The following is a 7,240-nucleotide window of genomic DNA, read 5'->3' as shown; positions in this document are numbered from 1 at the left end:
CAATCACAAGTGGTCTGCTTAGTAACATAGAGCATGTCAGATTTTATCCATCTCGCGCCTGATGATCCAGTACAGGGTTGCGATGAACGTGGAAGCACAGGAGCCAGGAATCCCCTTAGAGAACAGAGCCAAAAGGCATGGATGTCACTCATGACGAGTCCGAGCCGATTCCTCTTTGGACATTTTCCGTAACACTTTACTTGAAGAGGAAGAAACACTTAGTATTAACCCAATTTCTACTGAAGTACAAATCATGAACAAATATAGTCCCTATTTAAGGTGAAAGATGTGACATGATTCTCGAAACAATAAATGAGAATTCCTTAGCTGTTCATAAAGGGTTTACCGAATTAACAGATATAGTAACAAATATTGTAACTGCTCTGGATGAAAGATGTGTCACAATTCATTAATGATTAACAAACATGACATCAGTTTGTAAGTAACAGTTTGTGTAGTACACACTTACTTAATGTATTAATTAACCAGACACTATGTGTTAGTTACGTACTGATCCACGTTAGTTATACACTGATCCATATTAGTTACGCAATGATCCCATGCTTGTTCATCATTAATCAATCAACGGTTCATGTATTTCATGAAGATAATATATTTGTTCATGATTTACGCTTGAGTAGTAACTGAGATACCAAGTTACTTGTGCCCCCTAAAATAAAGTTTTACCACATTTTTCTTATATTAGTTTAATAACAATCAGTCCGGTCTCATAAGTTGCTTTTAACTCTCAACCTTCTCTTTGCCGTTGTGTTCATTGACAGCTTCATTGTCAATTTCATTAGCATTTAAGGATGAAACCCACAGACAGACGTCCATCTTCCAGTGTTTCGCCTGCCTGCATCTAGAGATCGCTTGGCCAAATAGCCTACGATTTGTTGTCGTTTTTAAATATAAGTTCTTCAGCTGTGTATTCATAAGATTCGGACGACCTTCTGAAACAAAGAAATAAATAAACAGGGTGTCGTTAAGCGACAATATAATCTTGTCCGCTTCGAGGCGTAAGTCGAGATAAATCCAGATCTAATTAAATTTTGGTTTCTTGACTGCGTGCCAAGAGCAGGGCGCTTTTAGCTGGCGTCGTCTTGTTTGCTAAAACAGGGACAGCCTCTTAGATACCTTGCCTAAACGTTAAATGCGTCGTGTTGCGAGGAAAGGGCAAACGCCGTACATTATCTCACCATCCTTAGACAGCATGTACAAGAAACGTCACGTGAGGTGGATCCAGTTAGGGCACGAATCGCCTGGTTACAAACATGCAGGAACAAACAAGGCGTGCAGCTGTTAAATGTGTCACCACGTCGCGCAATCATACTACAAGTCGTCAGGTCTTGAGCTTCTCAGTTTGCCTGGGACACTGAGGACGAGTAGTTCCTCTTTAAACTGTTTTTCGACCAGGTACATCTTGAACAATCATTCCTTGTCGCACCTTTACGCGAATTTCAGACTTTTACTGTGAAAATCCCAGTCTTGCAAGTGATTTTTTTTCATGGAACCGGCATCAGTGCGATACTACTTTTATTATTTAAAATGTTGGTAAGTTGTTATTAGAACAAACAAGGCCCTTGGATTCAGCACCTCCAGTGGTGATGGATATCTCGTAATCACAAGATATTTAGGAATATGACGCAGGCAACTAAACAAAGTGACGGGCTGGGGAGGCACGTAGCTGGGATCTGGAGCGCTCGTTACACTCATGGGCATGTCTGAATGAATAGCATGCGTCTGCGGGTGCTCATATTCATAATGCATTGGTAATTCAGGACGCAGACCAAGATCCATCATGCCATCTCCGAGTGAGAATATTATATTGAAATCAAAGAGCTTGCATGCGCCACGCGCCCGTTGCTTTTGTTTGCTGTGCTACACCACTGCCAGAAGTGAGGAGGAGTCCACGGCGACGAAGCCGAGGACAGAAGTTGCTCCGGAGCTCGTCTCTGTACCTGGCACCCACCAGATTCGTACATTCGCGCCGAAGACGCACTAGTCGTGTAGTCAAAAGTTACCTTTCAGTTTTACCGGGGAAAAAAAGTTGGGGAAAAAAGGTAAGGTAGCAAATTATATTTTTTAGTTATATGCATTCTTTGTCTGGGAAAAAAAATTAAAATTTAGAACAACGAAAAGCGGAAATGAAGCTATAATTACATGTGTTGTTTTTTTTTCTTTTCTTTTTTGGTATGTGTGTATGATTTAGTCAAGATCTAGTATCGCAATATCTAGGTTCGGGGTGGGTAAGGGGGTTTTATGATACGAATAATGTATGTTAATTTGTTGCACGGTATAGATTGTGCTTCAGGGGTCTGCAGCATTCGGATCGCGACGTGACTGAAGCAATGGTGCCTCTATATTAAACCTAGGATTAATGACGATGATGATGACCAACATCATCATTATCGTGGTCGTTAATGCTCATCATCAGCATGACGACAGAGATTGAAGGATGCTTTTGCAGAACAATCGAGCTATTCTCGATGCACTGCGCAGTCATTCTTGTCATCTTTTTCTGGGATATTTGTTTTTTTTTTTGTTCAGGTTTATTAAAAATGTAGGCATAAGGTGACGCAGCAGCGGGCTTGCGTGCATCTTATAACTTCTCGGAGTAGAGGGTGACCGCAGAGCAACTGAATCGTGGAGAACTTTCTCACTGTTTGACTGGAACTGCAGTCGTTTTTATTAGTTTGCAAAACTTTGATTCTAGACTGATATTCAGTTTAACTAAATGAAACCCATTCGACTGACACTGTGCCTTTCCACATTTTAAATATTGGCCTACTGTAAATTACGATCAGTATTTATGTTTTGAAATTATTTATTGTTTTACTGAATGTTAACAATATGTATATATAGTGTATTCATGATTTTCAAGACACCCGTCTATCGATTCTAATGTCTATGTCGATTGATCGCATTATATTAACCCAATGGGCTTACTTTTATTGTATTTTTTTAGGAATTTATATACACGGAAAGCGGAAAGTTTGTTTTTATTCCTGATTTTCGCATCTGTTTCGGGGAACGTACAAACCACAGACATTTCATCGCAGCTAGTCTACCATAACATAAGATAGCCATTAACATAGCTAGTAAATATGTGGTTGAACAAAAATAACCCAAGAACCAGATTTTTTATAATCTGTCACGTCTGTGGCATCATTGCTTACTCTAATTGTGGGGTATTAAATGATATCCTTAGAAAAAGCACATATACATCGCAAGTTTAATAACATATAGAAGCAGCGTACGGCTGATGTAACTATATCACCGTTTAAGTGACATCTGGCAATTCTTGGGTGAGCGTATGCGACTTACACTTATTCACAGTGTGGAGAAGTAGACTCAGGTGTAAATTATAACAGATTATTTTGAACCCCACTACGTGTTGTAGAAGATGGGATTTTTTTTGCCAGTAACACATTAATTATAACGACTTGGATATAATTGTGACACAATGCAAACATGAAATTTGCCTACAATAGTTCCGTTCATAGAGGTGTTAACGAATCTTTGGATCTTAATAGCCGTACATTATGTTAACGTCTTTAACTTGTGCCGGCATTAAACGGCGCATCGGTTTGCTGTTTGATGACTAAATAGCAACGTTGGTCAGAACACAGAGGTATGTGTTTAAAACAATGCGCCAGATTACTGGAGAGATTGATATAATGCTGCCAGCTACCGGTAATTTGTAACTCACGTGTAGGTGCTCTTTAGGACCCAGCGGAGAGCGCAAGTGTTGGGGTAGGAGACAGCTCACAGTGCCGATATTAGGTCGCATTTGGAGAAGATTGCTTATCTCCTACATCCCACCAAGAGTGTTAGGTGGGGCTAACGGAATTTCCAATTTTTCTCACTATTGTTGCATTTCCATTGCAAGTTTGGGTTCCGGGGGAAAAATACCAACACGTAAAACGTGGCAGAATTGAAGATGATGCGCTGATCAAGTAAAATAAAGAAGATCATTTGTACAATGTCTGCCTAAGAAATGGGCTTTCCAGATGCATGATCTGTCAGATAATTTTCGCCGGGCACGGAGTGAAGGAGCGTCTGCTTATCGGTGGTCCCGAGCACCGTAGAGGACGCTTTCGGATCCAGGGTTCGCTTTCAATGTCTGACAAGAGTTTATAGAGACCCTCAGAAATAATGATATTTTCGCTGACTTGGGCCGAATACTTGGACACGGAGAGTGACTTTTACACTGTTGCCTGAAAAAATATAAATAAATCGACAGAGAGAAACGGGACGTAAAAGTTGTCAGGAATCTGCGTTGTACTAACAGTAGAGCGTTTGGAGAGGTGTGAGGTTTCAGTCGCATTTTGTGTCAGGAGTTCTGCCATTTTCTATACTTTCTGCTGGCTTTCTCGCTGACCCAGCTGTCAAGCCGGTGATCACTAATTTTTTTTGTCCGTTTTGCATGCTGAAACAGGCGCCGATTCGTTTGGGACTGACGCGCATCGAAAAGCTTGTAAATCTGTCCATTTAGTCAGCTCATTAAAACTCCCGCATCATCAACTTTTTTTCTGCAACTCTGCCCCCGGGCTCATCAAATTAAGATTACCATCTTAAACCCAATGCAGAAGCCATTCCCGAACTTGTTGAACACTCATTAAGACTGTGTCACCGTAACGGCAAATTTCTCAAGGAGTCTTAAATTGTAAGTATTTCTTCCACTGAAAATATCTGTGTCCGATCCGCCGTTCAGACATTGCTTTACACCCGAAATCAATTAGGCATCGTTTTAATGCATACATTATAATAGATTATCTGTATATCATTTGCTGGAGTATACAATTAATAATTGTTTTGCTGCTGGGCCGGATGTAATATAGCATATTTTCACGCTCTCAAATTCTGCTGGTGTTTTTTGTGTTACTGGAGTCGGGGTGAGTTTAAAGCGACCGCAAGTAGGCTACAGCGGTCCTGACATACTACTTGCACGTTTCTTTAGAAGCCTATGCGACTATTATATTTTTCCAGCTAATTCTTATCGTATTAGGAGACAGTAACCTTGTTAATGTGTAATAGGTTGGACAAATCAGTATTCATTGCAGAATTACCTATCGCCCTCTGGTGGGTCATCACGGTTTATTAAGAACCTAATCTCGGTTTTGATCGCGCAGTCAGGCATGTGTGCAGTATTTTCTGAAAGGCGATTAGTAATGGACTCCTAGCGGCACGTAGGTCCGGCATATCCAAAATCGTATAATTCCCAGCCTTAGCTTAGTTAAGGCGCTCCCATTGTGGTGAGCTTAATATTCAAGAGAAATTTCACTGAGTTACTTAATGAACCAGCAAGTATACGAAAGATATTCCCCCGTCCGAGAAATGAAGCGCCTTGTTTTTTTAATTGCTTATTTGATTCCTCTGCAGTCCCTTTCACTCCATGCAACACGTGATCTCCGTGTTGTATCAACACTCGTTAAATTTAAAAGTACTTAAACTACCAAAACACTATAAGTTTTATCTAGGCTTGTGTGGGATTTGGCTTCACTTTTGTGTTGTATTTCACTTTTGTGTTTTCAATCTTTTTAGGTTAAATTCACACAAACTGTGAAGGGCCTGCATATATTTGAAAGACTGACAAATTATATTGCTACGCTGTTGTAAAGTTTAAAGTTAGCTATTATATCAGTTGAATATTTAATTCTTAAATTTTACGGAATGTGTTTTTTATCAATATATTTTTAAAATAAATATACCCTTAACTATCGGTGATTTGGACACATTATTTTGTACTGCAAGAGCCGTTTTCATAATATTGTGAAGTGTTTTCTCGTGCACTGCATATGTACAGACAGAGGTAAAGCCGACGATAGTAAATAGGAGGAGTCCTTTCCCCTCCTTGCCGTACGTTTGCTTTGAGAGCTCGGGAGGCAGGTGCCGCACTACCCCCGACCCGGCACTGGCCGAAATGAACCGCAGGCACTGCCTTAGCCTACAAAGCGGCGCTTCCCGGCGGCTGTGAGCAGAAAGCGGTCCGAGCCGCGCCGCTGGGCGTCTGCGCCGCACGCTGCCGTGCGCGATGACATGACTGCCTGAAGCGCCCTGCGTCTCGGTCAGCCATGGATGATACTGCAATCAAACACATATTTGTTGGGATACAGGCTACTAGATAGATATGCCCAGTGCCCAAGAAAATACGCCATATAATGCCTCAATACAGAGAATTCTGCGAATTAATCAAATAATCCAAAAATATAACTGTGTATGTGGATATGCAGAAGGCACTGGGAAAAAACCATTAAGACGACTTGTAAGAGTAGTTGTAAGAATGCTGGCTGCGGAGTTAATTGAACAAATACTAACAGATCATTTGGAACCAGTTTGTTTAAAAAAATTGTTTCTGATGGAAGGTCGGATTTTTGGCTTGACTGTTATATTATAGCTTCTGCATCCTCGGGCAGGTCGTGCGGTTTGTTAAATGAGGAGCGCGGTCGCAGTACACGTCCACTGGGAAGTTTGGTGGCAAAGTTTAAACTGTCATGGTGTTGCTGTGCAGTCCCAAGCATCCTTATATGCAAAAGGTCCTGATTATCTGGTCTGTCATCCATTAGCTGTCAGGCAACATGCTACCCATGGGCATCAGTGGGGAGAAGGAAGGTCAGGGAGCTGCTTAGCTCGCGATGTTTTATTTCAGGTTATATTAGCTGTTTACACGGATTAAATAAATGGGCTGTAAACCATTTATTTATTTAAGGCTGTTTTCCGGGGGCCTTAATTGCTGATTTGAATTGTCTGTGCCTCGTTTTTTTTTTTTTTTTGGGGGGGGGGATACCCAGAGGATGATAAGGAGAGGTTTCAGAAACGGGGGGAGGGTGGGATATCATCTACAGGCTCTCACAGGTGACGGAGGTTGTGTAAAACATTAATGGGTTTTCACACAATCTGTAACAAGGCCTCACACCACCTCAGCGGGTAAAACATGAAAGCCATGTCTGTGATGCTGTCCGGTCATGGTGCAAGACTGCGAATATGAAAATATATCGTCTCCGCCGGGGTACGGAGCTGGGATGGAGACGTGCGCCATTTCAGCCAGGGAGGCTTTTCGAAAAGCAGAGCGTACCTCAGCGGGAAGCCTGTCGTGACGGAAATTTCCAGAAAGCTATGTTGGCTGTCCGATGTTATCGTCGAAGCCTAAACGCCCCCTCCCACCCCCCACTGCTGTTCCGGAAACGGAGTTTAGACGAGGTGGTCCTTTTTGTTAGCGACACGCACACATTTTTTC

At 41.7% G+C, this 7,240-nt stretch overlaps 1 protein-coding gene across 5 annotated transcripts in view; it reads left to right on the top strand.

Moving 5' to 3' along the window:
* Nucleotides 1–1,658: 1,658 nt before the first annotated feature.
* The window catches only part of LOC125716937 (netrin-G1), a 74,800-nt gene continuing 69,218 nt past the window's right edge, over nucleotides 1,659–7,240 (top strand). For 4 of the 5 annotated variants that reach the window (XM_048989802.1, XM_048989800.1, XM_048989796.1 and 1 more), the window contains exon 1: nucleotides 3,793–4,669. The gene's annotated coding sequence lies outside the window, so the exon portion shown is untranslated. Of the gene's footprint in view, nucleotides 2,064–3,792; nucleotides 4,670–7,240 lie in introns of those variants that run through there. The other variant, XM_048989799.1, reaches the window with a different exon arrangement.

This window comes from Brienomyrus brachyistius, chromosome 21 (assembly GCF_023856365.1).
Source record: "Brienomyrus brachyistius isolate T26 chromosome 21, BBRACH_0.4, whole genome shotgun sequence".
Classification (NCBI taxonomy): domain Eukaryota; kingdom Metazoa; phylum Chordata; class Actinopteri; order Osteoglossiformes; family Mormyridae; genus Brienomyrus; species Brienomyrus brachyistius.
This window is presented reverse-complemented; position numbering and strand designations above follow the sequence as displayed.